Below are 22,083 nucleotides of genomic sequence, written 5' to 3' on the forward strand. Positions count from 1 at the left end.
TCTGTAGCTAGTCAGCGTTTCATACGGCGAGCAAAGAAGAAGGAAAAAATGATTCACCGCTCAAGGCGCGACCGATCTAATCAATGGAGACGTGAGTGATTGTGGAGCTCTGAGGGCGGCGGAACGAGATGGCAGATGAATCGGTTAGTGACTCATCTAATGGTGTCATTGGAGATCTTGACTCAATCCTGCTGATTGGCACACACACACACACACACACACACACACACACAGGGTCGATTAGGCTTAAACCTGTTATAATAAAACGACTGCTCTGCTCTACATGTGGATTTTTTTTTTTCATTGCGTGACCATCAGAATAATCACACATTTTCAGCCCAGTGATTAAAATCAGAGTAATTTCTGCTTTACTTTCTTAAGCATTGTCATCCAATCCCGGTCACATTGGAGACTGATTGCTATATTAAGCTACAGGAAGTGTGCCGTTTACATTTCTATGAGGGGAATTAGCTGATTGGATAATGGAGAGCATTAGAGCGCCACTGGACTCCACAAGTAGACGGAATCCAGCTAATAGGATCAACATGAAATGAAGTATTAGGATTTTCTGACATTGGCAGCTTTCTGGGGTTTTTTATTTTTATTTTTTATGACAAAAGGCCTAAAGTAGCACAGTTTCCCTGACAGGGGGGGTTGAGGAATCCTTAGCCAATGCCTCTACACGCTCCCCTACTGGCCAAGCAGTCCCCAATCAGCAGGGAGGACCACCAACAACAACAACAACAACAACAACAAAAAGTCGTTCGTTCTCCTCTGCCAAACAGGAGCCGAGCCAATAAACAAACTATCGAAAAACTCACCGACGGCCCCCGTGGGAATCTTGTCAGAATCAACACACAGATGGTACGTAAACTGCAGACCGACGCCGCGCAATAGGATTTCAAGAAGAGAAAAACCCCTGTGGTATATCCACCGGCTCTCAGAGGTTAAGCAGTTCGGCGGAATGTTCCCTGCTGTTAGTTATATATATATATATATATATATATATATATATATATATATATATATATATATATATATAACCGATGACTGTACATTTGGATTGTTCTGGAGCAGCGGACTTTCAAAAGGGTTGGGAACAGACTGAATGGTCGGCCCGTGGTGCGGCTGCATGCGACTTTCTCCAGAACCATTCAGACCGAAAGAAAACCCTTACACTGGGCTTCTGTGGGTGGCAACACGCCCGGCATGACATAACCACATCACACGCCCAAGTCGCAGAAAAGCACTTTAGTTAAGGAAAAAAAAACACCATGGCGGACTTCACCGTGAAGGCAGGCAACCTTTGGGTCGGTCCATCTAAACGGGCCCCAAACGGCTAATGGTTTATATTGATGTTTAGATATTAATAAAATATTGAATTGTGTTGCTATTCTAAGTTATTGTACCCCAGCCACCAAAGGGCTTTTGTGTACTCTGCACCCTCATCCTGGAATATGTTGCAGAAAAATGTAAAACTGATGCCGCTCACTGCTTTTAAATAGAAAGAAATGGAGGCAGGTTTCCAAAAATGTCAATGTGTCTTAAATTAACTCGGTTGTGTCACTGTCTCTTAACTTTTATTTTCTTTTAACTTGTCTTGGCCAGGTCACCCTCGAAAAAAAGAGATTTTTAATCTCAATGGGACTCACCTGGTTAAAAAAAGGTTTAAATAAGTAAATAAACTGTACACACGCTCACTGTGTACTTCTACTTTAGAGGAAAATAGTTACCTGACAAAGATACCTGGTTACGTTACAGATTTAGATTTTACTCAACAAATGTATTATGAATTTAAATATTGTGCATTATCGAGCATCCTATTATAATTGAAGGCTCCCGCGCTCGAACAGACGTTGAGTAAAATAATTGTGGCGATAATGCCTCTCGTTCACAAGAGGATTATTATTGACACCATTCTACATTTAAGGGTCCTAATGGTAAAGTGGAAGGTAGTCCTTGAAATTGTATGTGAGCCAAAGAAAATCCCGATATCCTCCCGGATTAAAAACGTCTTTTAATTATAACGTGTCGATGGAGTTTCCCTGTCATTCAAATTAAGGTTTTTAAAAAAAAAGTGCATCTTTTCAGTCGGACAACTCTTAATTGAGGGATTTATTTAAAAACAAGTGGGAGTGTGCTTTGAAAGATATTCAGTGTCAAAGAACTATCTCGCATGTTGGGCTGATTACTCGGCACCAGAAATGACTGGCAGCACCGCGATAAGCAACAGTGATAATTGCTACGGTGACACACGCCGTGAAAACCCCCCCCCAAAAAACCAGCGCTGTCAGTCAAAAGAGTATACTAATCAAGCAATGGCTTATATTATCGCCCTGTATATTCAACACCTGCTTATTAAAGGGTGATAAATATGAATATTTGTGCCTAAACTCGAGGAGCTTCTCTTGTGACTTTGCATGGCTTCCTGTGAGTCTGCGATCCATCAGAAATACCCAAGAGTACAATTCTACTTAATTCAAATCCGATATATTTCACATTGATTATGAGTTAATGTTCCATTAGGAGGCTGTAGCGTGATATTTAGGGGGAAGTGCTGTTGTTATAGTATCACATGTAGAGTAAGCTGGATCTGGACTGAGTCTCTTTCCACATATAATGCGTTAAGTACAGTGTTTAAGTGCAACCGGTTTAGGATAGCTGGTGTATCACAGCCACTAATATGTAACTACGTGCGGCGCTACGTCAACGTACAGATTACACCTCCTCCTCCTCATCCCTCCATCCTTCCACTCCCCCTCTTCCCCCGGGGGTGTTTCGCATTTATGAAAATTGACTCTTCTGCGTCTCTTTTTGGGGGGCGGATGCTCCTGCTTGGCAGCGAGAAGCGCTTCATTAATTATTGAAATATGGAATAGCCCGGTACCTGCGTAGCGGGCGCTAAATTAATTTGATATGTGGTTAGAAGAAGAAGAAAGAATAAAATAGAGCCATCAGGGGGCTAAAAACAAACTCACTGTGTCGGTGTCGGAGGATTCGCTCGGTCCTTCCGTTGCAGCAGGAGATGATAATGCATTTTTTTTCATAACTGTGACAAATATATGCCCCCCCCCCCCCCCCCCCCCCCCTCCCCCTAGTAGGAGATGAATGGAAATTATACGGGTTCCATCTATTTGTCAAGCTATATATATACAGCACATTGGCAATTGCCAGTATTGTATATATAAATATATATCCCATGTCCTGATGAAAATGCCTTCCCCCTGTCACACAGTCCATATATTTATGTTCGGATCATGAATTTTACATTGCAGACAGTTTTGGGAAACGGGCCTTTGACCACAAACAGTACAGCTGTGTGTGTGTGTGTGTGTGTGTGTGTGTCATTTCAGCCAGTGAAATTGACGGGATGGGCTAATTACCCGTATTTAGAAGCCATACTCTGTGATTCTCTGGAGGTGCTTCATTTGAGAGAGAGAGAGAGAGAGAGAGAGAGAGAGAGAGAAAGAGAGGCACTCGAATGAATAGATGTATTTTGGCAGCCGTTGAGATGGAGTGGAGTTCCACATCAGAAGAGGGGTGGGAGCAGTAGGTGGAAGGCAGTTTATTACACATGTCAAGGAGGCCGTGCGCATGTGTTCATGCATGTCAAAGCCAATCCGTCCGGGGCTCAGAAGCTAGAAAAAAACAGGACACTAGAGGTGTGATGAAGCTAAATTTGTTTTCCATGCAAAATGAATAGAAAATATAGTCAAGACATAGACAAGGTTAGAAATAATGATTTTTATTTGAAATATTAATTTTGTTCTCCATTTGCAGCAGTTTTGTAGCTTCTCTCGCTAGCATAACTGTTTTCAGCTGTGCTAACATAATTGCACAAGTGTTTTCAAGGGTTTTCTAATCATCCATTAGTCTAAGAACACAACGTACCATTAGAACACTGGAGTGAGTGGGCCTCTATACACCGATGTAGATATTTCATTAAAAACCAGACGTTTCCACCTAGAATAGTCATTTACCACATTAACAATGTATAGAGTGTATTTCTGATTAATTTAATGTTATCTTCATTGAAAAAAACAGTGCTTTTCTTTGAAAAATAAGGACATTTCTAAGCTTTTGAACAGTAGTGTATATATATATATATATATATATATATCGCCGCCCGGAGTGATCGAGTGTGCGTCCGCTGGGCACTTTTCCTCTCGAGGATGGCGTGCAGGGCGACATTCAGTTGGCACAAAAAGTATCAAAGAGAATATTTGGACAGGGGGGGGGATGAGTTAGCGGTTCTGCAAGATGACTTCTTTTTTTTTTTTCTCTCTCTCTCTCTTCACTCGAGGCGTCATCTTTTCACAAAAACGGTTGGACTAGCGCTTAAGACGCCAAAAGCTCTGAGAGATACGCCCTCTGCAATTATACTCCCTTCCCTCAGATTAGTCCGCGCCCGCCTCTCTCCGTAATCCTTCGTGGGGGGGGGGGGGTTGTTATGAGCGGAGGAGCCCACGGTCGGAGAGAGAGAGAGGTTGTTTTTTCTTTTCGCTGATCAATCTTTAAACCATCCTCTCTAATTTTCCACGGTCAGTGCTTCCATCCGGCCTGCCCTTGTCGCTTGGCTGCGCCAGCCAATTACCGCCGGTAACTATGTCAGCTTATTACAGGACAGGCGTGGCCCCCCTCGTCGCCATATTGACCCCCCTACCCCCCCCCCCCCCCCCCCCTATGCGATAGGAACTTCCCAACCTTCCGGGCTCAAATTAATTACTACCCTGTCCTTGTTGGAGCATGCAAACCCGTGGAGGATTTGAATAAATAACACGACGGCATACCTGTTTTGTTATTATTTGCTTTCCGCTTGGATGAGGTTTAATCAAATTGAACACACACGTGAACACTGTGACAGGTGATGAAAGGCGAGATAATAGTTTATCGCCCCCCGGAGGGAATTAAAGTGACGTATTCACCTTTTTTAAAAATGTTATTATTCCCCCTGTCTGTCCTGATTTGCTTTGTCGCAGCACCAGAAAAAGACAACAAATACCAGAATATGTATTTCCCCCTGTGTGGATAGGAGTGTTTACTGTTGGCTAATAAGGACGAGATTAGACATGTTTGAAGTGAATTATCCGTCCTGCTCTCTGCCTCCTCCTCCTCCCCCTCCCACCAATTAAATGTATAAAATGTGGCACAGCGTCGTACTTCCCACTTTTATATTTTGCCAAAAAAAAAGGGGTTTCTAATTAATATAACAGATCTCTAATGAGAGCTCGACAGATTGCTGACCCGCAGGCAGAGTGGACGATCGAATTAGGACACACTAAGGGAGGGAGGGGGGAGAGGAGAGAGAGAGAGGGAGATAGAGAGAGGGAGGTTTTGTGTTGGTGCATGTGAGGAGTTTAGAGACAATCAATGAGGCATTTATTGATTGATCAGGCAGTAAACCGAGGCCTGTTGGGGTATCAACTGGTGCACTTGGGTCACTTCCTATAAGCTGAGGCCTCCTCAATCAAACAATTACATTTATTCTGACGTCGGTCAATTTCTTTGAACATCAAGTGTGATTCATGCACGTAATTTAAAGGATTTAGACGTAAACTCTTGGTTGCTGAAATGAAAAGTGAGGTACATTTTAGGTCATCCCTCTTAATTCACGTTCCCAAGCAGAACCTTGAAGAGAAGAACACTTGTGCTCGATGGTGCACTTTGTTGCAGCCGGCCGTCTTCAACATTTTCTCTCTTTGCCAAACATTCCTTCACCCTTTATGTCCTCCAATTTGTTCCCTGCCCCCTGACATCGTGGCTTCACGGGGGAGACCAATTTGTTTAGCGAGTAACTTTTTTTTTTTTTTTTGGTGAGACGAGTACAGTTGCCATGTCAACGATCACACCGAACTCAGTCTTTTTGGTCTCCACTGGAGTCTGAAAGAGGAAGAGGGACAGGCAGATAAATAGTGAGAGCAGCATTGAATAAAAAAGAAAAAACCGGAGCGATGATGAAAAAGTGTGCGCTCTCGGAGTGAACGTTAAGAGACGACGGCGCAGAGCGACACTGTTTTTACTCCACGACGACACAACGAGCTTCAACGCTCGGCCCGGCGCACACTTCTTGTGCACGACGACCGAGAGGATGACGAGTTCTTTTTTTGGGGGGTGGGGGGGGCGTATTTCATAAAGTATCATGAAAAGAAAAGGTTGCCTGTGGACGACGCGGGCCGGGTGAGCCAAAAGCAGCAGCGGCATACCTCCAGTACGTTTATCCCCCAAAGTCCCAGCTCTTAATGTAGATGAGAAAACTGAAAGACTCAAAACATGAAAAGATTTCTTTCTTCTTTTTTTTTTTTTATGGATGCTTCGCTGGCTCAGAAGTCATCCCCTGGAGTCATGGATGGGATGCACTGTGAGCTCTGTGTTTGACCCCCCCCGGGGGCATTGGATGCTGGCTCGGCCCTTTCGTCAGTGAGGGAAACAAAGGGAAGTGTGGGGCCATATCTCGACGCATCTCCGGGTCCATCGTTTTCTCCCTCAGTCTCATATTTTTCTCTTTGTCTCTCGGCCTCTTTCACGAGAAACCTCCCCTCCGTTGATGGCGCCTCCACTGTCCTCCCCCTCCATTATCTCTCTCTCTCTCTTTTCCTCCTCTCCATTTACTCTTTCACCCCTCTCTCTCGCTCTCTCGCTCTCGTCTTTTCATCCCCGCCCGGCTCTGTTGTGTGTTTGCGGTTGTGAAGCAGCGACAGGGAGGGGATGGCATGAGGGATGACGGAGCCTGACCATTGGGGGGGGGGCATTAAAGACGGGGGGGCTAAGTGGTGCTACGCCGTCCCCACTGTCTGACCATCTTAGTGCCTGGCTGGCCTCCACCCAAGTCATTAAGGTTCCTCGTTTCCGCTGCGAAATAAAAGGCCATATCACTAAGGGGACAATTTGGGTCCATGCTCAATCACGTTTATTGCAGCTCTATCACTGGTTCTTTCTTTTTTTTTTTTTTTACCCTGCCTCGGCTCGCAGCTGAGAGGATCACGAAGGGAAGCCAGAACCAAGAAAGACAACACGAGCTTCTTCTGCTCTTTGAATGCGGTTCTCCTCCGAAGCCGGCGAGTTCCATCCGTCGCGTTAACCTCGATCGGTGGCTTCCACCTCGGCATTGCGTGTCAGTCGCCATATTCGAGCCAAATGGCCGACAAAGCCATCGAAAAAAAAGAGGAATTGTGTCCTCATCACATGTGTCGATCTTGAAGAGTAATCACTCCCGACTGGAGTAAGTGTTTCAGGGTTTAGCCGCTGATTCTCCTTCATAATCAGTGGCCAGCTGATTATAGGCTGCCTGTTGCATCAGGAGGACGAGGAGGAGGACGAGGAGGAGGACGAGGAGGAGGAGCAGGGGCAAAGCCAAAGGAAGGGACTAATTGTTGGCTGGAGTGTGGATGCATGCGTTGGCGGATGAATGAGGTGATTAATATGCAAGGAATGGAATGTCCTCTTCGCGCAACGCTGGGAAGGAATAGCAGAGGCTCATTTGCTGTGTGTGTGTGTGTGTGTGTGTGTGTGTGTGTGTGTGTGTGTGTGTGTGTGTGTGTGTGTGTGTGTGTGTGTGTGTGTGTGTGTGTGTGTGTTGAGGGGCCAGAGAAAGAGAGCCTCAGCGAAGAGGCCTCTGGGACACAAAGAACGCCTCTGTTATAGCAGGAGAGCATACACCGACTCACAAACAACAACAACAACAACAACAACAACAGACAAAACGGAAAGGCTTTCTTCGGGGGTTAAACTGTACGATGCGACGCGAGTCGGGAATGCGACGAGCATCGGAGCTGGAGGTCAACTTCTGGGTCGGCGTTTTTGATCGGCTCGCCGCCGTTCGTCGTAATGCGTTCCAAAATGGGATCATCAATATACTTTCTTCCACGGGTGATCGCAACTCAACGCATTAAAGCGGCGAGATGAGCCAGAGAGATAAGCGTTTAATCAAGTGACTCGACTCGTTTCATCTCCCATTGTAATAAGATCAGACCCCCAGTGTGTCGCTGTTACCATGCAAATATGTGTCCTCGGATCCTTGTTAATGCAGCTCTGAGCCTCCGGCTTCATTTACGCGGTAATATAAAAATAAAAAAATGGAAGGTGAGCGAGACGCGCGGCAGAAACTGCCCATCACTCCTCTTTAATTTGAAGCTGTAGCGGGATCAAACCCCTCGTTTGATCCCGGGTTCCATCATCTTTCCATTACCGTGAAACAATCAAATGAAATGGAATAATAGTGGAGCCAAATGAAAGAGACTAAACAAGATCTCCCAGGTTTTCACACGGACACGAATAACACGATCTAATTGAACAACATGACGAGGCTCCGCAGTCTCTCTCTCTCTCTCTCTCTCTCTCTCTCTCGCTCCGTTAGACTCGGTTCCCCCCTCGACGCAGACGATGAGTTCGGATACAGTATGTCTGCGGCAGGCGAATCGCGTCGGCTGCGTAATCGTCCAGGGAGACAGAAGTCCGTGGGACGTGAATCAGGGAATTAGTCAGCAAAGCGTTGCGAATATTCGCAACTCCGTGGAAACAGTAAACATTTCCGCCGTCCGCCACGGAAGAAATAACCACTAGTTCTGCTTCATACTCGTTGTGGACATCCCACAAACGTCGGAACATCAAACACCGTTGTGTTGAAAATTTGGCATCATTCGCAAAACCATCCGCGTCTGTGCACCGCGACGGAAAAACTCGTAATTATTTGCATCCAAAGTGGTTCACTTTGCTACACAGTGACTTGAATGTGTCTTTTGTTCCGGGAGGACAAAAAAGGAAGGAATGCGATATCCCTCGCCCATCAGCCACGTTCATGTCGTCTGAGTCCTTCAACACCGCCTTTGTGTCAATGTAGAGATGATGTGCCGCTATCGGCTATCGGCACATCAATTGTCACTGTCAGCCCGAACGCCGTCCTCTAAGTCTGCTTATGACACCGTGCAAACTCTGTCAGACGGGGGGCGGGGGGGGGGCTGCATTTTGTGATTTTTATTTTATTTTTTCTGCATCTGACTTCACTACTATGGAGACGCCTGCATCAATAAGACGCCCGGGGGCTCCTTCACAAATCCATACAAAAGAAGAACATTACAAAGCCGGAGACGCTCTTGACAGAATGGCACATAATCATCCAGAAATGAAAAAAAAAAAGAAAAAAAGCCTGCTTCAGAGTGTTCTAACCTCGTGTATGAATTAGAAGGATTATTCCCTCGCCTGTCAGCCACGCAAACATCCAATCCCCAAGGGACTTCCTTCTTGGTAACCATTAATTTAGTCGATGCGCTCATGTGTGTTCAGACAACATCTTGGCACATAGTTGCGCTGTGGGTGGTCGGCGTGGACGGCTTTCTCTGAAACACTTTTATTGGTCTTATAAACATGTGGGAGTGGCTTTTTCTTCAGATTAATGAAAGTGCTGTTGGAAATGGTACACATATTTCACCTGGTATTGACACGTATTTTGTATCTGAGTTATCGAAATGATGACCTTTGCCTGGTCTATAATACAAAGGCAGTTATGAGGTCCTCTTCAGGTACCAATGGACCTTATTTCAGGAGGTTTGAACACCGAGCTGGGATCCGACCACAATACCACTCTAACAGTAACGTGTTCCCCTATTCAGATACAGATTGTCTGTTAATTCCAGGTGTATATGTGGACATCAAGTCAACAGTGTTCAGGGATGTTGGACTTAAAAAAAATGTGAATCGAGGCATGACAGGAAAGGGTGGAAAGCCAGAGTGCTTTTCTGCCGACACCGCGACACGGCAGATGAAATATGTGCAATACTTAAAAGTAACTGTTAATTAGCAGATGTTCTCCTTTTTTGATACACGTGGAAAATACTGGCTCCGGAGAGGCACTTTGTCGGGAGTAATTCTTAATGACAGGGCATGACAAGCAATTGACCTCCCGTGATCATTTACGTAGCGTACCTTCGGGACTTCAAGGCAGAAACGACGTTAAGACGTTGGCTACGCTCAGCGTCATAATCCAGTGGAAGTCTGCAGAGGCCTTTGAGCGAGAAAAAAACTTTTTTATCCACCCGCGATCTCTCGGGACCAGACGGCTCGCCTTTGGGTCTCGAAACAAACAGAATGCCGAATGTTTCGCCGGGGAAGAAGAATCCTTCGCTGCTATTTCGCTGTGCGATCCGTCATTCTTTTTCCTATGGAACTGATTAAAAAAGAAAAGGATTCCTCTCGGTGGGGGGGGGGGGGGGACCGAACCCGTTAATTACCCTGCTGGAAGGGCCCGGCTGGAAGTTAGTAAATCTTTAAAATAATCACCGCGAATGTGAACTCAACATGTTGTGACGGCTCCGGCATATTAGAGGGAATAATCTTGATGGTCTATGAATCCCGTGCCTTCTAGCTTCCCCTCGAGTGTCTGCTTGAAAACCCTCTCAGACGTCTGTCACGCTTCTAAATGGATGAAAAATGTAGAAGAATAGTTTAATGGCACCCTTAGTTATGTGCCTTTCATATTGACTTTGCCGCTCTGCATTTCAAGCATGTTACATTGTAAGAAGGCGGTTGCAGTGTGGGGAAAAGGTCCCTTTTCAAGGACACTTGGCGCTCCATTCAAAGACAAACCCTTTGACGTTCCCTTGATGGCCTTTGACGTTCCCTTGATGGCCTTTGACGTTCCCTTCATGGCCTTTGACGTTCCCTTGATGGCCTTTGACGTTCCCTTGATGGCCTTTGACGTTCCCTTGATGGCCTTTGACATTCCCTTGATGGCCTTTGACGTTCCCTTGATGGACTTTGACATTCCCTTCATAGCCTTTGACGTTCCCTTTATGGCCTTTGACATTCCCTTCATAGCCTTTGACGTTCCCTTGATGGCCTTTGACGTTCCCTTGATGGCCTTTGACGTTCCCTTCATGGCCTTTGACTTTCCCTTCATGGCCTTTGACATTCCCTTGATGGCCTTTGACGTTCCCTTCATGGCCTTTGACGTTCCCTTTATGGCCTTTGACGTTCCCTTGATGGCCTTTGACGTTCCCTTCATGGCCTTTGACATTCCCTTCATGGCCTTTGACGTTCCCTTGATGGCCTTTGACGTTCTCTTGATGGACTTTGACATTCCCTTCATAGCCTTTGACGTTCCCTTTATGGCCTTTGACATTCCCTTCATAGCCTTTGACGTTCCCTTGATGGCCTTTGACGTTCCCTTGATGGCCTTTGACGTTCCCTTCATGGCCTTTGACGTTCCCTTGATGGCCTTTGACGTTCCCTTGATGGCCTTTGACGTTCCCTTCATGGCCTTTGACATTCCCTTCATAGCCTTTGACGTTCCCTTTATGGCCTTTGACATTCCCTTCATAGCCTTTGACGTTCCCTTGATGGCCTTTGACGTTCCCTTGATGGCCTTTGACGTTCCCTTCATGGCCTTTGACGTTCCCTTGATGGCCTTTGACGTTCCCTTGATGGCCTTTGACATTCCCTTCATAGCCTTTGACGTTCCCTTTATGGCCTTTGACATTCCCTTCATAGCCTTTGACGTTCCCTTGATGGCCTTTGACGTTCCCTTGATGGCCTTTGACGTTCCCTTCATGGCCTTTGACGTTCCCTTGATGGCCTTTGACGTTCCCTTCATGGCCTTTGACGTTCCCTTGATGGCCTTTGACGTTCCCTTGATGGCCTTTGACATTCCCTTCATGGCCTTTGACGTTCCCTTGATGGCCTTTGACGTTCCCTTGGCCTTTGACATTCCCTTGATGGCCTTTGACGTTCCCTTCATGGCCTTTGACGTTCCCTTGATGGCGAAACTGTAGAGCTCATCAACGATCAATTTGTGGAAACCGAAACCAAAGAAACATACGTGAAACATTGGCATGGACATCAATCTGCTCTTCATAAAGACCTTAAGCGTTCTCCGCATATAGGGTACAGTAACCTCCGAATCCAGAGCCTTTGACCTTTTTCTTTTTGTTTCACCTCAACATGAGACGTTCACAGCTCCGGATCCTCCTCGTCCATCTGCACTAAGCCGATGTGAGATAATGGCCCTGGCAGAGTGTCACAGAAAATGATGCTTTCTGACACTAATTGTTCTCTCGTCTTAAGCGGCGGTGGCGTGTTAGCCAATCTCCAAAGCACTCCATGGTGAGGAGGAGGTGGAGGAGGAGGAGGAGGAGGAGGAGGAGGAGGAGGAGGGATCCAGAGACGAGGAGCTGACTGATGAGATTCTGACACTTTTTTTGTTGTTGTCATGTTTCTTCTCACAAACGGTCATTACGTGCAAATTATCAAACGATCTTCTCCGGTCCTGAAACAACTAGATAATTAACCTTACGCTATGATTCGAGTCCAAATGCCGCCTCGAGGTATGTTTGGCTGTATGGAGGAAGTGATTGTGGATTGAGGAAGAAAACTCTCCCATCATGCATCTCTGTGACAAGGTACAAACAAACCAGTTACAAAGGATGCTAATCTTCAATTAGAGGCGGATTTGCCCCGTTGCAGTGACACTTCAACTTCTATGCATCTCCGCATTCATTTATTCTGACACGTAAGAGTGCGTATCAACCAGGTTATTAGGAGGATTCATGTTTTCTTCCCACCATATCGACTATATTTGCTCAAACACCGGGGCGCTGCACGCCCGTATATACTGACACATCGGAGCGTATGGAAATGTACTCGTTATAGAAGCCATCATCGAGGTGCCGGATGAGAACTTGGGAAATTAACTTTTAAGAGGAGAACGTTATTGTGTGGCCACAGAGACGGCAGTTATATCTAATCAGTGGAAGGCAAAGAAAGCTAATTGCAGATTGTATATACAAAGAACATAACAGGGGGGCGCCTTGAATCCCCCCCCCCCCCCCCCAATACCCCCATTCATACAGATGTATTTACTCTGTTTTCAAGCCAACCAATTAGCATGAAAAGCAAGACAACAATCAGATTGTAGTCCAATTAGACGATTACGTGGAAGCAACGATACCCACGATCCGCTCCTTATGGCTACTTTAATTGGGTTTCGGGGGGGGGGCGGGGGGTAATCCAATCCCCCAGTCCTCATCGTTATCCTTTGGAGCAGAACGAGCGGATGCAGTGTTTGGGATGGAAGAAGTCATTACAGCTCCCGGGACGCCTCTCTCTCTCTCTCTCGTTACCTCCCCGCTTAGTGAAGGAATCAGTTATTAAGTGAGTTAATAGTTTAGAAGGAAACGACTGAAGTGAGGAAAGGACAGAGCGGCCCCCCCTTTGTCATTCTGTTCTTCAAGCCATCAGTTGTTGGAATCGATTGCTCCGCTTTAGTGATTCCCTAAGGAGCTATTTAGACTGAGTTGGCTGTAGGCTGCACCACAAGCTGTCTCTCTCTCTCTCTCTCGTTCTCTCTCTCTCAGCCCCTCTACACACACACACACACACACACACCAGACACCAGTGGCTAAAGGTGTTCTTAATGGCCCAGAGTTTGATCCATTGTCAAACAGCCAGAGATATACAGTTTCTAGAGACTGCAGAAGCAACCTGAGAGGAGGATTTATTTCCTTTACAAAATAAATCCTCCTCTCAGGTTGTGAGTCTGCGTGTGTGTGTGTGTGTGTGTGTGCGCGTGTGCATGCATGCATGCTTGCACAGGCGCCACATTATTGTCATTATCTTTCACCAAAGTGCATTTTCCGGGTTTTTAAAGCACATTAACAATATTTGCTCGCTCATGCAGTTTATCCATCTCGGACCACTGACGTAATTTACCACGCACTCGTTACACACACCCACACACACACACACACACACACCGGTTAACATTAGTTGCTGCCTTGTGATTAAAATGTTTGAACTGTCAGCTTACTGCTTCCCTGCCCCTTATGGCCTTTTTTTTTTTGCTCTGGGATTAATTAAAAGTATAGCCAGGCCAACCCACTCGCAAGCACTCGCTACTCAGTATGGAGGGAGGGATGCAGAGCAGGTGGGAGAGGGGAAGATGGTGCAGATGGGGGGGGGGGGGGGGGTGGGGGCAAGTGACAAACCAGAGGGAAAGACCAAATAGACTGTAGGGGACAGAAAACTATATATACATACGTGTATATCTTTTTTATTTTCTCATTTTAATCCTAAAGAGGATAGATAGACTAAAGAGTCACAGCTGGACAGAGACAGAGAGAGAGAGAGAGAGAGAGAGAGAGGGTGGAAAGAAACGTATAAACATCGGATACGACGGAAAAATATAATTAAAAGGAACAGAGCGCGGGGTGCTCTGTGGATTGGAGGCTTTGTGGACAGACTCTATCTGGTATTTTGGTCATGCCACACTAGGGAGGGTTGGCTAGACAAGGCTGTGTATGCACTATGAGTCTCCACTCCTTATCGATTCTGTCAGCCAAGCTCTTCCTAGCCTCAGACACAAATCTGTGTGTGTGTGTGTGTGTGTGTGTGTGTGTTTAACTGTCGCGTCTACCTCAATCTGCACTAACATTTGCAAACTCTAAATGTATGTGTATCATTCCCTAATGTGTGGTTTGTGTGCCTGCAGGACCTCTCAGGAGGACCGTGAGTGTGTGTGTGTGTGTGTGTGTGTGTGTGTGTGTGTGGCACTTGTGTGAACTTTCAATTACAAATAACTGTATTGCTCATAGCTCCCCGGAGGCCGCGATCAATCACTGTCACCAATAAAGACAGGCCCAGTTTGTCAGGAGGCACCCACGAGGCTTCGGGGGGCGCGGTGGCAGTGGAAGAGGAGCTTCCTAATCGAGGATGCTCTTTTTAACCACCAAGCCGCACCTTCGGAGGCCGCCTCGGCCGTAAATCCTGTCACGCTTCCCATTGCGTGGAGGATCGAGGCCCAGCGACTAGCGGGAGCCGAAAGGGAACGACGTGAAGTCTGCAGATGGAGAACCAAAACGCCTGCCAGTGCTTTTTTAAATTTTATATAAGTTAAGAAACTCCAATTTGTGTACTTTCATACAATGAAAGAAGAAGAAGTCGGTCTGATGCAAGTCAACTTCCCCCGTTGCAAATCATTTCAAAACAAACTTTGATTTGTTGACATGGCTCGAAGCGAGAGGAGCTCGTGTCTAGTTTTTGGGAGAAGAATATTTCTCCCAGGGTTGTTATGTGAAACGTGATTGGAGTCTTTGAATTGAACTTTTTCTCTTCCACACAATATATGTGATAGTTTATTTCCTTTTTGGTCTGAAACTGACTTACAGGATAGTCACGATAAAAAAAACTGGGCAGAATACTTTGCTCGTTAATTTTTTCCAAACTTCATCTCAATCGTGACCAAACTGCTGCTTCTGCAAAGGAGGTTATATTATATTATTCTCTTTGAATATCTTGTTAAAATATAATTTGTGGAAGAGAACCAATAATTACTTTTTGTTCTCTGTCCAGGGGAAATTAAAGCTGCACTAATTAATATGTTATTCTTACAATGGATTGAATCACTCTGTTAAAAGGTGACAAATCCACAGAGAATTTACATGGACCCATCTGAAAAATGTATTATTGACTTTGAAAACAGCAGTTTGACCAAGAAGAATTAGCAATTAAATGCAATTACAATGTTTGTTGATTGAAGATTGTTTTTAGTTTTTTTTTGTGTATGCTGGTTCCAAGTATGAGACAATCAGCTGGAGCCTGTAGACGTTAACACACACTCGCGTATTAAGGCGCAGTCTCCGTTCGCACCTCCGGAGAGACCGAATAGCAACTTTTGTATTAAAGTGGAAAAATAACTTCTCCGTGTTGGCTTCTCCTTAGCATTCAACTAAAATTGTCTTTATTAGACGTGCGCAGCTGTTGGAAATTGCTGCCTCTCGATAACACAGGAGACCGGCAATTTCCCTTATTAACACTAACAGGTGTAAGGACGCAGGTCAAATACCAGAGTGTCCTGGATCGCCCCGCTGGGCCCTCGTACGAAACGGCAATAAAGTAGCAGAACAACATCTATTTTATGTGTCTGTTATGTAATTTTAACACAACACCAGGGCCCTATCTTACAACCCACGCTATGCGACGTACCGCGCAGCTGTCATTGGTAGTTTCAGACTGACGCAGTTGTAACTTTTATGGTGGTTAAGTCCTTCTGGGCGAGTTGGTCTTAAGGTGACGTGAGTTGAGATGATGTTATTTTTATTTTATTTATTTTATTTATTTTATTTATTTTATTTATTTTATTTATTTTATTTATTTTATTTATTTTATTTTATTTTTAATTTTTTTAATTTATTTTATGTGCTGTTGAAATATTTATTTATTACATTTATTTTATTTATTTATTTTATTTTATGTGCTGTTGCAATATTTATTTATTTTACTTGATTTATTTATTCGAACCGCTTATCCTATTTAGGGTCGCGGGGCAACATATATATATATATATTTGTATTAATATTTTCACTGCAGAAAATCGACGTGTTCTTAAATGTGTTGAATCAGCCATTAGAAATGGGAAAAGGGAGATATCCCTCTTTAATTCCTGTTACTCCCAAAACCCCACCATGATTAATTCAGAGACTGAATACAACCTCATTTCCCCTTTTCCCCTTTTCCCCTTGCGCCTCTTTACGCGATTATGCGCCATTTGAAAATGTGTAAAGACTTAAGCCGTGCACTTCGCAGCGTGCGCAATAGGTCATTTAAATTGGGCCCTCGGAGTCTGCGGGGCTCCGTGAGGTTGTACTTCGCCACTGCAGCGCCCACGTTGTGCTGTTGCAATCTGTGTTACTTACGGACCACAATTTGTAACGCTTTGGTTTGTTACAGTTTGTTAAGCAGGGGCCCGCTGAGGCGTGTGTGTGTGTGTGTGTGTGTGCGCGTGTGTGTGTGCGTGTGTGTGTGTCTTTCTCAGAACCCTCAAAACCTGTTCCCGCAAACACAAACAGATTCTACTGGGAACAATTATTCTCAACTGCAGTTATAAAGAAGCACGCACGCACGCACACGCACACACACACACACGCACACGCACACGCACACACACACACACACACACACATCACCGTGACATGACGGACACGTAATGCACACGGGATGAGATGCCGGTGAAAGCAGAATTGATTATAATTGGTGGAGTGTGTGTGGGCGAGAGACATCTTCATAAATCACCATAAGATAGAGTACGTCTAAAAAAAATAAAATAAAAACCATGAGCGGTGGACTAAAGATATCTGTCCTGAAATTAGACACACACACACACACACACACACACACACACACTCGTGTTGATCCAATGACCCACCGCACAGCTGTCTTAACCCTCTAGAGAAAACACATCCCGGATAATCCTTGGACTTTTATAATATGTGCTTTGGGACTGGACTCAACTATTATTTTAGCACAGCTAAGCCTCCACAAATACGGCTCCGCAGCCAGAAGACACGGATCTACCAAAATGTGTGGAGACAACTACAACAAACAGGTTTTTTAGGGACGTGGATGGAGGAGAGGATATTTTTGAATACGGGGGAATGGCCAAAGAGAGAGAGAGAGAGAGAGAGAGTTCAAACGATGCCCTGACGGATACACAAACTCTCACAGAAAGAGGGAAATAAGTGAGAGGGAGGGGAGCCGAGGACAGAGGTTATGTTTGAGTTCAGGTCTCCTGTGCCATCATTAGCCCCCCCCCCCCCACACCCCCCTTGCATTCTGACCTTTGACCTCACTTTAATTCAAACGAACGAACTCCTCGCCCCTCGCTCCGCCACCCCCCCCTTCTGCCCTTGTCCATCTTTATTCTTTTCTCGCGCTTATCTTCTCTCTGACTCCCCCGTCCTCTCAATTCCGGAGTACAATCGCAAGTTACATTGTAGCCGTTTTTGTGTGTGTGTGTGTTTGTGTGTGTGTGTGTGTCTTCAGAAGCAGTAATTGGGGTTATCTCTACAGAGGATTGTGTAAATGACTTGGGCTGTGAATCTATTCAAGTACATTGTTTAGCGTAGAGGACATTTAGACTTGACTAAGTCTCCTAAATAATACAAATGGACTCTGGGTACTCTGCTTTGAGCTAATGTCGGGTAATACTTTTAATTACAGGCACTTAACTGTATTGTGCGCTTACGTGAACAAGCTCGCTATGGGGCCTTTTAAGGGCTGAGACTCAATGCGTGAATGCGTAAATACTTAAAGGGAGAGTTAACCCCTGAATCCAAAAAACTTAATTATTTTAGTGGTATCAAAATTGTTTAGGTGTGTAGTCGAGTTTTAGAGTTGTCTGCCTTTTCTCAATATAATGGAACTAGATGGCATTCAGCTTGGGCGACTCAAAGAAAAAACACACATATATATATATATATTTATATATATATATATCATTTAACAAATGTAATATATATATATGTTTTTGCTAATATTAAAAAAATAAATATATTAATATATACAATTGTTTTGTATTATTTTCATGTAATATAAAAAATTATATATATTAATATATATACAGTATATATATAATAATATATATTTTTTATATTATTTTCAAAACAAAAACATATATATATATTATTTTTTATATATATATATATTAATATATATAATTTGTATATACATTTTACTAAATTATATATATTAATATATATATATATGTATATATATATTTTAAATTATTATTTTCAAAGCAAACACACATATATACATACATACATATTTTTTTATTATATATATTTTTTATTAGTGTTTTGTGGGCCTGTTGAAATACATAGACATATAGAATCCATAGATATCGTAAAGCCAAGTGTTGAGTGTGAGGTTGTTTGTTTCAGACCATTCTAAACACACATTTGACACACACTAGTTATTATGAATGACAATGACGGCCAGAAGCCAAAAATGGAATCTATTCTAATTAGGAGAAGGAGAAATGATTGAAACGTATTCAGTAGCCGATAGTTACGAATGGATACTTCTTAAATGACATCTTAAGTTACTTGGTGTCCCGAGAGAGAGAGTCCAGGGTGTAAAATGATTTCATAACATCTTAACACGTATCAGTGCATCCTAAATGTTCGATCAATGGATTTATGGTTGAATTGTGTTTGAATTAGATTGCATTTTAATTGGTGTTTGTAGCTCCTTTTCTTCTGCACCGCACCTCTCTATTCTTCTTCCTCTTCCGATGTAAAATGATGCAGAGTCTAAAAAAATGTAATAATGAAAAACACAAAATCTGTTGTACCTGTCTTCATCCATTGAGATAAATCCTAATTTTCAATAGAGGCGAAAGAGAAACGTTTGTACAACAAACCAAAAAAATATCTACTTTCCACTCCATAATGTGTGGGAGGGAGGTGCGAGCGTGTAAATTGGTCCACGCAACACTTTTTAAAACAATTTGTGTGTGTGTGTGTGTGTGTGTGTGTGTGTGTGTGTGTGTGCGTGCTGCATTCATATCCTGAGATTGATTTTAGTTTTATGTGATGAGAAGTGAAACTTTGGACGATCTGATGGAGGGATAGATGACACATTTGCTCACATTCCTCCTCAGGCTTTTAGTCCAGTGATGGTGCAGAATGTAAAGCAGTGTGTGTGTGCGTGTGTGTGTGTGTATGTGCGTGTGTGTGTGTGTGTAGGTGTGTATTGATCGGTGCAGTCTGATGTTTTATTAAACAGAGGTGAGGAGATAGGAGTGTCAGGCGGGCTGATGTCCCTCACTGCTGTTAAAGCCTCTTTCCGTTGGCCTTTTGCTGCTTCTTTGCAAAGTCATGATAGCATCCTTCCCTTCCTCCACCTCCCTTCCTCCATCTTCCCTTCCTCCACCTCCCTTCCTCCATCTTCCCTTCCTCCATCTTCCCTTCCTCCACCTCCCTTCCTCCATCTTCCCTTCCTCCATCTTCCCTTCCTCCATCTTCCCTTCCTCCACCTCCCTTCCTCCATCTTCCCTTCCTCCACCTCCCTTCCTCCATCTTCCCTTCCTCCATCTTCCCTTCCTCCACCTCCCTTCCTCCATCTTCCCTTCCTCCACCTCCCTTCCTCCATCTTCCCTTCCTCCATCTTCCCTTCCTCCATCTTCCCTTCCTCCACCTCCCTTCCTCCATCTTCCCTTCCTCCATCTTCCCTTCCTCCATCTTCCCTTCCTCCACCTCCCTTCCTCCATCTTCCCTTCCTCCACCTCCCTTCCTCCATCTTCCCTTCCTCCATCTTCCCTTCCTCCATCTTCCCTTCCTCCACCTCCCTTCCTCCATCTTCCCTTCCTCCACCTCCCTTCCTCCATCTTCCCTTCCTCCATCTTCCCTTCCTCCATCTTCCCTTCCTCCATCTTCCCTTCCTCCACCTCCCTTCCTCCATCTTCCATTCCTCCACCTCCCTTCCTCCATCTTCCCTTCCTCCACCTCCCTTCCTCCATCTTCCCTTCCTCCATCTTCCCTTCCTCCACCTCCCTTCCTCCATCTTCCCTTCCTCCATCTTCCCTTCCTCCGTCTCCCTTCCTCCATCTTCCCTTCCTCCATCTTCCCTTCCTCCGTCTCCCTTCCTCCATCTTCCCTTCCTCCATCTTCCCTTCCTCCGTCTCCCTTCCTCCATCTTCCCTTCCTCCATCTTCCCTTCCTCCATCTCCCTTCCTCCATCTTCCCTTCCTCCGTCTCCCTTCCTCCATCTCCCTTCCTCCACCTCCCTTCCTCCATCTTCCCTTCCTCCACCTCCCTTCCTCCATCTTCCCTTCCTCCATCTTCCCTTCCTCCATCTCCCTTCCTCCATCTCCCTTCCTCCATCTTCCCTTCCTCCATCTTCCCTTCCTCCGTCTCCCTTCCTCCATCTTCCCTTCCTCCATCTTCCCTTCCTCCGTCTCCCTTCCTCCATCTTCCCTTCCTCCATCTTCCCTTCCTCCGTCTCCCTTCCTCCATCTTCCCTTCCTCCATCTTCCCTTCCTCCATCTCCCTTCCTCCATCTTCCCTTCCTCTGTCTCCCTTCCTCCATCTCCCTTCCTCCACCTCCCTTCCTCCATCTCCCTTCCTCCACCTCCCTTCCTCCATCTTCCTTTCCTCCGTCTCCCTTCCTCCCTCTCCCTTCCTCCTTCTCCCTTCCTCCATCTTCCCTTCCTCCACCTCCCTTCCTCCACCTCCCTTCCTCCACCTCCCTTCCTCCATCTTCCTTTCCTCCGTCTCCCTTCCTCCCTCTCCCTTCCTCCATCTTCCCTTCCTCCACCTCCCTTCCTCCCTCTCCCTTCCTCCGTCTCCCTTCCTCCATCTCCCTTCCTCCCTCTCCCTTCCTCCATCTTCCCTTCCTCCGTCTCCCTTCCTCCACCTCCCTTCCTCCATCTTCCTTTCCTCCGTCTCCCTTCCTCCCTCTCCCTTCCTCCCTCTCCCTTCCTCCGTCTCCCTTCCTCCGTCTCCCTTCCTCCATCTTCCCTTCCTCCGTCTCCCTTCCTCCATCTTCCCTTCCTCCGTCTCCCTTCCTCCATCTTCCCTTCCTCCATCTTCCCTTCCTCCGTCTCCCTTCCTCCATCTTCCCTTCCTCCATCTTCCCTTCCTCCGTCTCCCTTCCTCCATCTTCCCTTCCTCCATCTTCCCTTCCTCCATCTCCCTTCCTCCATCTTCCCTTCCTCCGTCTCCCTTCCTCCATCTCCCTTCCTCCACCTCCCTTCCTCCATCTCCCTTCCTCCACCTCCCTTCCTCCATCTTCCTTTCCTCCGTCTCCCTTCCTCCCTCTCCCTTCCTCCATCTTCCCTTCCTCCACCTCCCTTCCTCCCTCTCCCTTCCTCCGTCTCCCTTCCTCCATCTCCCTTCCTCCCTCTCCCTTCCTCCATCTTCCCTTCCTCCGTCTCCCTTCCTCCACCTCCCTTCCTCCATCTTCCTTTCCTCCGTCTCCCTTCCTCCCTCTCCCTTCCTCCCTCTCCCTTCCTCCGTCTCCCTTCCTCCGTCTCCCTTCCTCCATCTTCCCTTCCTCCGTCTCCCTTCCTCCACCTCCCTTCCTCCATCTTCCTTTCCTCCGTCTCCCTTCCTCCCTCTCCCTTCCTCCCTCTCCCTTCCTCCGTCTCCCTTCCTCCGTCTCCCTTCCTCCATCTTCCCTTCCTCCGTCTCCCTTCCTCCACCTCCCTTCCTCCATCTCCCTTCCTCCATCTTCCCTTCCTCCACCTCCCTTCCTCCATCTTCCCTTCCTCCATCTTCCCTTCCTCCATCTCCCTTCCTCCATCTTCCCTTCCTCCAT

At 45.7% G+C, this 22,083-nt stretch overlaps 1 protein-coding gene across 1 annotated transcript in view; it reads left to right on the top strand.

Moving 5' to 3' along the window:
* Positions 1–22,083, top strand: part of lsamp (limbic system associated membrane protein) — a 109,261-nt gene that overhangs the window by 26,894 nt on the left and 60,284 nt on the right. The gene's annotated exons all lie outside the window — the stretch shown is intronic.

Source organism: Cyclopterus lumpus, chromosome 13, assembly GCF_009769545.1.
Source record: "Cyclopterus lumpus isolate fCycLum1 chromosome 13, fCycLum1.pri, whole genome shotgun sequence".
NCBI classification, from domain to species: Eukaryota; Metazoa; Chordata; class Actinopteri; order Perciformes; family Cyclopteridae; genus Cyclopterus; species Cyclopterus lumpus.